At 37.9% G+C, this 9,178-nt stretch overlaps 1 long non-coding RNA gene across 3 annotated transcripts; it reads right to left on the bottom strand.

Annotated features, from left to right (window-relative positions):
• Positions 1-1,021: 1,021 nt before the first annotated feature.
• On the bottom strand, positions 1,022-7,278 carry LOC311426584. Of its 3 annotated transcripts, none has more exons than XR_014686880.1 (4): positions 6,591-7,278; positions 4,819-4,965; positions 4,064-4,118; positions 1,022-3,496 (listed from the first exon to the last, which is right to left on the bottom strand). It is a non-coding gene; the product is annotated as an uncharacterized lncRNA (long non-coding RNA). The 3 variants fall into 3 exon arrangements; XR_014686881.1 differs by having other exon boundaries at positions 1,022-2,102; XR_014686882.1 differs by lacking the exon at positions 6,591-7,278 and having other exon boundaries at positions 1,022-2,102; positions 4,819-6,236.
• Between the last annotated feature and the right edge of the window lie 1,900 nt (positions 7,279-9,178).

The following is a 9,178-nucleotide window of genomic DNA, read 5'->3' as shown; positions in this document are numbered from 1 at the left end:
TTATTGCTACAGAAGATAGCAAAAAAATAAATGCTCCCTTTGTATGTCTGTTTTGTAAATTGGCAGCTTTCAAGTCAACGGTACTAGATTGCTATGCACATTTTGGTGAGATGGGACTGGGGGTTATGAACATTGCTTTGGTAAAAATGTTTTTATTTTATAAAGTCCATTGTAATTGAAAAGGTTAGAGCATATCCAAAAAAACACGAAACAGATTGTGCTAATATGTGTTATCATAATCAAATATGTCATTTGAAGGGGAACCAAATGTGGCCATCACTTTATTGTCACTACGTGGTCATTTGCTAGAAGCCAGTAAAGTAAGCACTGCTTGCTAAAATCTGAGTGACCTTTTCAAGGCTGAGCAGAGTGCTAAGTATATTAAGTAAGTCACCCTTCCTTATCTGGCATGACAGATGTTTGATTTGGTTGACATTTTCAGGAATGCAGAAATGATTACGACTTCAATTGTTTATTCATCAGAGGTTGTGAAGTTACCTGGTGTTGCATATATACTTTTTTATTTTGCACAATAAACTGTGATATTCTTTTTGGTCTAAGTTTATCAGTGTTTAAAAAGACATAAGCAGCAATTGTGTTCTTCATGGAAAGGTCATTTCTTTATGACAAGTGATGTTTTAGAAACAAGCGGTATATTAGGGAAAACTCGGACATTTAACAAATTATTTTGTGGGTGTTACAGAGGAATCAAGCAACTGTGCAAACCTACATGCAAAGGCTCCTAATTCTGAGCCTCACTGAATGAAAGAGTACTCTGGTCTTTTGACTTCTCTTTGAATGGGTGAATAATATCTGCTGAATTGTTCCCTCGGAATTGTTCCTTTTCTTTGGCAACTGTCCAGATTTTTTTTTTTTTTTTAATTTTCTTTTGTCAAAACCATATAATTTTTATTATAGCAACACAACAATGTAAAAACACTGCCTGCTGATAAAGTGAGGCATGAAGATGATTGCAGTCCTTTAGACGTTTATACAAGACCACTTTAACTGAACAAAGAAATGAAGTAAGAATTAGACAACATTTATTTGGATGTTGAAGTGCTATTTAAGTAATCATTCTGGGCAGAGAATGATGTTATAGGAAAGTGAGGTTTTATGGGTAACCGGTACAGTATAGATAAAAATGTTAATTGGAAAATTATACAAATAATTTTAATTTCTTCAATCTGAGCATATCTATTCCTACATATAGATACTGTTTGTCTGTAACAGAGAGCAACTCTGTGCACTTCAGACAGTTCTGTAAATTACTGTTCTTACAACAAGAGACACATACAAAAATAGGAAGAAAATCAATTACTAGGGAAAGATGCATCAAATAGTGTTAAATAAAATTGTGGTATAGCACATTGACATAATTCTGCTTTTCTTTCCTCTTGTAGAAATGCTTTTCAGTCCATCAGAAATTCAAAATAACTTATTAATTTGCTAGCCTTAAGAATATATCTAATTGCTATTTTATAGCTCCACTGGCAAACCAAAACCAACTGCACTTTTTGTAGGAATTCTGCATTTTTTTTTTTTCATATATGTATGTGTTGGGTTGATCTTGGCTGATCACCATGTGCCCACCCAGACACTCCTTTACTCCCCCTCCTCAGCAAGACAGGGAGAGTAAATACAACAAAAAATCCTCATGGGTCAAGATAAAGGCTGTTTAATGACAAAAAGCAAAGGTCTTGCACGGTCAAGCAAAGCAAAAAAAAAAAAAAAAAAAAAGGAGATTTATTTTCTACTTCACATCAGCAGGGGATGTTCAGACACTTCCTGGGAAGTTAACTCTATACCAGACACAGTACAGCACACATTTCAAGAAACACACTTATCTTTTCCAAGGTCTGAAAACAATTGGTAAGAAACAGCACACCCAGGCCCCTTTCTCCAGGGCTGCTCTGCAGTCATCCATCCTCCAGTCTGTGCCTGTGCCTGGCATTTTCCTTTGTTGAACTTCATGCTGTTGCCAAACAGCTGGTGCTCCAATGTATGTAGATCCCTCTGCAAGGCCTCTCTGCCCGCTAGAGAGTCAACAACATCTCTGTGTTGGGTACCATCAGCACAGCCACTGAGGATGCTCTGCATGCCTGCACCCAAATCGTTGATAAAAATGTTGAGTAGAAATGGGCCCTGGGGAGCACTGCTAGTGACTGGCTGTCAGCCCAATGTAGGCCCGTTCACTACAACCCTTTGGGCTCTACCACCAAGTCAGTTCATCACCCAGCGCAGCATGAACCTGTTCATCTCACAATTTATCCAGAATATGGTGAAGGACAATATCAAAGGCCTTACTAAAAGCAGAATGATTATGTCTGCCACCTTCCCTTTATCTGTCAAGCAGGTAACCTTACCATAGAAGGAGATCAGATTACCAGGGCAGGCCTTTCCCTTCACGAACACATGCTGACTAGGCCTGGTAATAGCCTTCCAAGATTCCCCAGGACAATCTTTGTAACCTCTTCAGGGATTGTCGATTCCTGGGTCGTCTCATGTGCCCTTCATGTGTATGGGTACAACGCTGGCTAGCTTCCAATAGGCAGGGACCTCCCATGTATCCCATGACTTTTGGCTATTTGTTAAGAGGGATCCAGCAATAACGTTCACTAATTCCTTCAGCGCTTGGGGGTGAATCCCATCAGGCCCCGTGGACTTGGGAACATTGAGCTGATACTGCCGTTCCCTTACAATTTCAGTGACTGCAAAAGGAAAGTCACTGCTCCCTCAGACATGGTCCTCTTTTTCCTCTGCCTCTTCCTTATTCTTACTTGTTACCTGACCATCAACTACAAGTTTCAGTCCAATTTTTTTCTTTGGCCTCTTGCTGTTGATACACTTGAAAAAGCCTTTTCTGGCCATCTGATACCGGGGTGGCCAATGTCAGCTCAAGCTGAGTTTTGTTTTTCTCATTTTCTCCCTGCAGATGTGAACTGCAGCTCTGTGCTCCCCCTGTGATGCCAGACTTTGCTTCCTTGCTTGCTAAATTTACTATCTTTCTAAGATAAAATGAAGCACAATGAGACAAAAGAACCTGCAGAAGATTATGATGGACAGGGAGGGAGCAGTGAATTTTGATATCCTGACTGAGTAGGAGAGATGTTACAAGGCCAGATGGCATATTGCCTTCTAAATTGCTTTTGACTTTTGAGTTCTACTAGAAGACTGGAAAAAATTTAAGTGTCATCTGTTGAATTGGAGCCAATCACCAGCACCAAATGGGAAGAGCATTGGTGTTTCATAAGTATTGCTAGAAATGGAGAAACTTCAGTGTTCAAGCACTATCAAAATGGCTAGTGAGATGACACAGATTTGTGTGAAAGAAAAAGTTTGGACTTAAGGTAAGCAGCAAAATATTTTTTTAAATACACAGGCCATTTATTTTTGATAAATATCTATCAGTTTCATAACTTCTCATTTTGGGAATAAATCTTTGCATGCTCTGCAAATAGATTTGGTGTTCCCAAAGCAGATTGGCAGGCTTTTTCTGAAAAAATAATAATAAAAAAAAAGCACCTGTCAGAATTACTTGAGATTGAGGATTCAGAACTGAATACCTTGGATCACCAATGATTTAGAAAATACAAGCCAGAATAAGAATATCCACTCTGCTGCTTTGTTTTTACATTCCACCTGTGACTGTAGATAGCCTAAATCAGTAATGGTTAATGTTGTAGCATCTACACAGTAGGGAAAGCACAGTGGAGATTCACCTGCCTGTGCTAAAGAATGAGGGAGTGAGGAGAATTACCTGGGAAAAAAATAAGCCCAAATTTTCCTTTCCTTAATTGCCTTGCCTTTCTTTTTCTTCCTTTTCCTTCCCTTTCCTCTCCTTTCATCTCCTTCCCTCTCCTTTCCTTTTATTTTCTTCCCTCTCCTTTCTTTTTTTATTTCCATCTAGTATGTGGACAAAGACCCTTCCGGCATTTTTATTTCTGTTGCCAATGTGGGCCTTTCTAGCCTTAACTTAGCATCCCTCATCTGGCAGTGTCTTCGACTTTCTCATCCTTACTGAGATGGTTTCAACTCCTTTTCTTTCACTCTGTAAACTTACCTTGAGTTGTCTTGTATTTCCGTTTGGTCAATAACTTTTCAAAGGTCACTGACTTCTAAGGGAGAACAAAGGTTTTATTTAGTAATCTTAACTGAAAATTGCAGGGCAGGTTTGTGAAAGAAATGTTTTCAGTTGCTGACATATTGTATTTTTCTTCTCCTATAATTTCATGAAATGTTCAAGAATTTGTATCTGACAGAAATGCCATTTTCAAAAGCAGAATCTCTGGTTGTTTTCTCTCCTGCATGACCTGATTTAGAGGGTTTTCACATTGCTTCTCGAGGGGGATCCTGGAGAAAACACCTCTACGGGGCCATCTCCCATCCAGGGGATTTTTTATACAGAATGTGGGAGACCCAGGTTTAGTTTTTAGTGATCTCCTGAAGCTTACTGACAGCGTGCTTTGCTAAAGTTTACTGATGAAATCGTTGTCTCAGTACCACCTGCTGGAGCAATGTGACTTTTTAAGGATTGTTTAGCATCTGCTGCACAGGAAGGATGGTTTGAGCATTTTGCTAGGAGAGAACATACCTGAGTTTGTGTTCTAATAAATATAAAATATTAATTGTATACAATGTACTTAAACTGTACTTAAACTGGGGAGGGAGGAGGGCAAGGAGGGCAAGCACCAAATATCAAGTCTTCTTGCAGATAATATTAGGCTGATTATCAAGTTATGGGCTTTTTATAATGAAACGAAAACTGAACCACTAAAAGCAGCTGGACATGTCCCCTACCTTAGGCATGGCTCCTACCTCGATACTACAAGTGAGGCACCCAGATCATTGCAGACAAAAGGGAGGATCCGAGCCCCGTCCTTGTGTGTGATACTGTACTGCTGTTTTGCTTGGACTTCTGGGTTTTGCACTTCCCATTCTTACAGTTGCCTCCACTGCAAATATCTGGAAAATTAATTTGAATGAAATTATAAAAAAACAAACAAACAAAAACAACAACAAACAAACTAGTTAAAGTTTTACTAGTTTCTTTTTCTTTCTTTCTTTTTTTTTTTTTTTTTCTGACATACTTAGAACTAAGAGTAACTAGCAAATCAGTTTGTGTGAATTCATTTTATAGGTAAATTTAAATTAAACTGATATAGGGCTGCTCTAAATTGAAAGCAGTGTCAAAAAAGGAATTAAGTAAAGTTGAAGTAATTCTGAAGTTGCACCTTCAGTTTGTTAATTACCCTACAGACAATCTCTAAAGTGCCCTTTTGCATTACATACTGGGCAGAAGTACTTAGAGTGGGAGTGACAGTGATGACAAGCTAAACGATGTTGTATCTAAATGCTTTTGCAAAACACCTCTCCCTTTGTGCTTCCATTTCAGAGTAAGAAAAGGAAGAGATTATGTAGGGATCACCCTCCTTTTTACCCCATCCTCTCAAAAAAAACCAAAAACGATGGCACCCCCCTGCTTTGAAAAGCTCGCACTGAAACACTGCCAGCCGGGCTCTGGAGAGGCATTTAGAGCTCCTGACGGCAGGCTGGGATAATTGTGAGTTAACAGCATAACTGCTGCTGGCTGGCTGGAAACAGTTTTCTGAAATATTGGATTCAGAGGACAGCACCGCGTCTGGAAAAACAAACAGGAGAAAAAAAAAAAAAAAAAAAAAAAAAAAAAAAAAAGATGGCTGTGGTGCGAGGGAGCAGGTGCACTGCCCACACAGTGCTGGAGCGTGGGGACGAGCATGTCTCCGGGAAAAGTTTCCAATTATCTGCCCCAAAATCTGAAGCAGCAGAGCTTCAGGCTGTCAGAAAATAGCTCCGACAGACAAGGACTTAAAGAGATGGATCTTCTTTAGCGAGACGGATCTTTAGCTTTCACTTTCAATTATCTGGATGGCTCGTGAACACATACAAAAAGAATTGCTCATTCATATTAATGAACTGTATATATATGTTTGCTTATTTTCTTCTTCTATCCTGCCACTGCTTCAGGCAAGATGTAATAGTTTTGGTTAGCTGCAAAGCCCAATTTAGGCAAATATCACTGCTGAATTATGCAGCAGGCTAGCGGCTACTGGCTTTTCCTTCCCAAAGGATAAAATCTTTCCTTTTGTAGTTACAAAAGTATATTTAGTCCGGAATTATGGAGCACTTTTTCAGCTTAGCTTAGTCTAAAGAACCCTTGAGCAATTCTGATTGCAGTCAAAATTGTGGAAAAAAGAAACAAAACCTCAAATCACAATCTTTTCCCCACTCTCCCCACACTCTCCCCATCTTCCACCACCTTCTTTTTCTTTTTTTTTTTCCCCATCGACAAGGTACATTTCCACATTTTGTTGCTGGCTCTTAGAGGTTTAATTAGGTTCTCAGCAACGCTATTTATACACCGACATTTTTCAAAGAGCTGCATGCTCTACATAGCTAATGAAAAAGGTGGCACAACCACAGAAAAAAAAAAAAAAAAAACAAACTTAATATTATTCATGGGATGTTGAAAGAGAAAATGGAGCAGTGGATCACATTAATTCCAGCAAATACTATTATTTTAAACTCATTTAAATGCAAGTCAAACTTACTGAGCATATCATCCTAGAGAGCGACTAACATTTATCTTCTTGCTATAATCAGAGCAAACAGTCGTGGGTTAGGAAATTGGTCATAGGCTGACATTCACAGTTTGCAGGAACAGGCTATTAGCACAGCTGGCTCTGATAAAACCTACAGATACCACAGAGGAGGGGCAATTCTACCTTTATGTTTTATTTAATTGGAACAATGATTAATTGCATGCATTCCCATCTGCACAGAGAATCCTACGCTCACTGTCACTTCAGAAATACATTCCAGATCTGCCGTAAACTAGTAAATGCTACCCTGAAGTCTGTGTTTCCAAAACCATATGCCCACTAAACCTGCAGTGTTCAAATTTTTCTACCTATCTCTTTTAGTGGTAATTGGAGGCGTAATTACGATGTCTATAAAAATAAATTGTGTTATCATGTTCCTTTGATATCCACCACAATTTCAGTGTAGAGAATTAAGCTGTTTTGCCCCACTCTAAATATTTCGACACATGAAAATCATGATCACACATAGTACTTATGGCTATTTAACATGTCCCGATGAGGTGGAAACAGGCAGGAATATCTCCATAGCACTGGACAGGCTGCATTATATCCCAGCTCTACTGTGACTTAGTTGGTGAATCATTTGACCCTTCTATAACTGTATTTTGTTTTTCATGAAATTGAAAAAAAAAGTAAATCATCGTCTTTAGATGATAGCAACAAAATTAGTGACTTCCTTCCTTTCTCCCTTCCTCCCTTCCCTCTTTTCCTCCCTCCCTCCCTTCCTTCCTTCCCTTTCTCTTTCTTCCTTTCTCTTTCTTCCTTGCTTTCTTGCTTTCTTGCTTTCTCTTTCTCCCTTTCTTTCTTTCTTTCTTGCTTGCTTTCTCTCTTTCTCTCTTTCTTTCTTTCTTTCTCTCTCTCTTTCTTTCTCTCTTTCTCCCTTTCTCTCCTTTTCTTTCAAGTTGAAGCTATTTTTTTATTTTTTTTTAATAATATCCAATGATATCACTACATTGAGACTCTGGAAGCCAGCCAAGGCAATGAAATACATTGTATACATGACCTTTGTCTTTGAAGAACAAAGATAATTTTCATGTGTTGGCCAGTACAATACCGTCCAAGCGCTCATCCACTGCTTATGTTCAACAAGAACGGCTGCTAATTTGGTTGTCATGACAACCACATCTCTACTTCCATATTTTCTTCCTCAAGCCTGATTTGTTTATGTACCTCAAAATTGTTTCAGTTTCTTACATTAACCTCCATAACCTAACTAAACATCTGTGACCAAAAGAGGAAAAAAAAAAAAAAAAATAAAAAAGGAAAAAAAAAAAAAAAAAGAAAGGAAAGGAATAGCAACTTACATTAGAAAAGATTTTTTTTTAAACTAATTGGTAGTTAAAAGATCACTATGTTTTGTAATTCATGCTCCAATATAGGGTAATGTATCACTTCAAATGGCTGTCAATATCTTAAAAGTTTTAATTCTAAATTTTAAAGCAAGAAGTAGTCTTAGCCTAGATTCCTCTTGTACTTATATGCAGATCTACTATGTAGGGGTTGTGCACAACGGTTCAAGAGTGTAGGTCATCAAATCCAGTATCCTATCTCCAATGTAAGCTAACACCAGGTGCTTTCAGGCACAGATGAACACAACTTGGAATTTCTGCTCTTTATCTAATGTAAACCGTTCTTTATCTAATGCTCATTCTTCTCTGAAAATTGGATCAGAAAAAGATATGTTGTGAGGTTAATTGATGAATAGGAAATCCAGGAAGATTTGAACTGGAAAACCAATAAATTTGATTTTTTTTTTTCACCATATAAAAATATTTACTCCATTTTATATAACTGAATACAAGTGCTTCATTCCTCCCTCCCTCCCATTTGCTACTAAATTCCCTTACTGTAGGTAACTATATTGCTTACTGATGTAGCTGTAAGTTGATGCTCCATCTGCTCTGCCCCCCAAATAAACAAACAAAATCTTTTTGTCCCTTACCCTCCATGGAAATCATGCCTTGGAGCTGTGAGCCGTGAATTCTTCTTATTGGAAATAGTAATATTTTTCAGATGTGGATGAGTTAGAGAAGATATCATTTTCCTCACATCCTTTGCTAAACTAAAAAGCTCAAATAGTTTTATCCTCCTTCATCTTGGAACCTTTCCATGTCTGAAACTGTTAGATTGTTTTTTTTTTTGTTTGTTTTTTTTTTTTTTTTTTTTTTTTTTCCCCTCAAACAATATCTGGGTAGAATAAGAACATTCCACATGGTGTTCAAGAAATGGCCACTTACACATACAATATAACTGGGATACCTGCAATTATGTTTGTCATCCCTTTCTTTGTAAGAGCTTTACACCGTCCTTGCCTTTTTGATTACCACTGTACACAACAGATGTTTTCATGCTTGTGTAATCATGACTCATTCACAATACATCACTGCCACAAGAACTTTAAATTGCTCCATTATCACCGTCCAGTGTTCAAAACTGAATTTCATCTGCTATCATATTAAGAACCGGCTACCTCTATACACCTCTGAGATATATAATATAAACTCATCAGACAAATATATGTGGAAGGTTACTTCACT

Source organism: Aythya ferina (genome assembly GCF_964211825.1).
Source record: "Aythya ferina genome assembly, chromosome: Z".
Classification (NCBI taxonomy): Eukaryota; Metazoa; Chordata; class Aves; order Anseriformes; family Anatidae; genus Aythya; species Aythya ferina.
The sequence above is the reverse complement of the archived record's forward strand: the minus strand, read 5'-3'. Positions and strand labels throughout refer to the sequence as shown.